This window comes from Penaeus monodon, chromosome 24 (assembly GCF_015228065.2).
Source record: "Penaeus monodon isolate SGIC_2016 chromosome 24, NSTDA_Pmon_1, whole genome shotgun sequence".
Taxonomy (NCBI): domain Eukaryota; kingdom Metazoa; phylum Arthropoda; class Malacostraca; order Decapoda; family Penaeidae; genus Penaeus; species Penaeus monodon.
Window position 1 is genome coordinate 25,368,607 of NC_051409.1, and position 684 is coordinate 25,369,290.

The window sequence follows — 684 nt, forward strand, 5'->3', positions numbered from 1 at the left end:
ACTGGTTGCTGCTGAATCACTACTGTTGTTTTCACTATTATTATGATAATCCCTACAATCGGTATAAATAATCTTTTGAGAACCATCATCTTATTAATATCCTACCACGAAAACAATCTTTTCTTCTAATTAGTATTTAAAAGGATAGAGAAACAGAGGGAAAGTTAGAGAACATGATAAAGAGAAAGACAAATGAATCAGAGAAATGACGGGAGAGAAAAGCACCGAAAGAATGAGAGAAAAGAATGAAGAGAAGGGCGAACTACCGGAGTCCCCCTGCCATCTGAGCACAGCTAACAGAGATCTTCCAAAATGCTTGGATCTAGATTCTCCAGGGCCTCGCCGTTGCTGTCTGCAAAGGAAGGATGATGTTTTGTTTTGACATTTTTTTTATAATTATACAGTATATCGGTGGAGAGAGGGAGAATGAAATAGAGAGGGAGAAAGAAGTGAGGAAAAGAGTAGCTCCTCCTTCAAGAGTTGGTCGGAAGACGTCCTCCCAAAACCGAGAGTGAGTTTCCACTAAGATACAACTTCCCAGCACTAAAAACCTAGAAAATCGTCCTGCCTTTGTTAAAACATATATCTATTAACCTGCGACCATCAGCGTTATATAAAGGTTTCTGTGGTATGTCAGAGAACAGAAATAATGGATGAGTATGTACTTCTGCAGACATACATGTG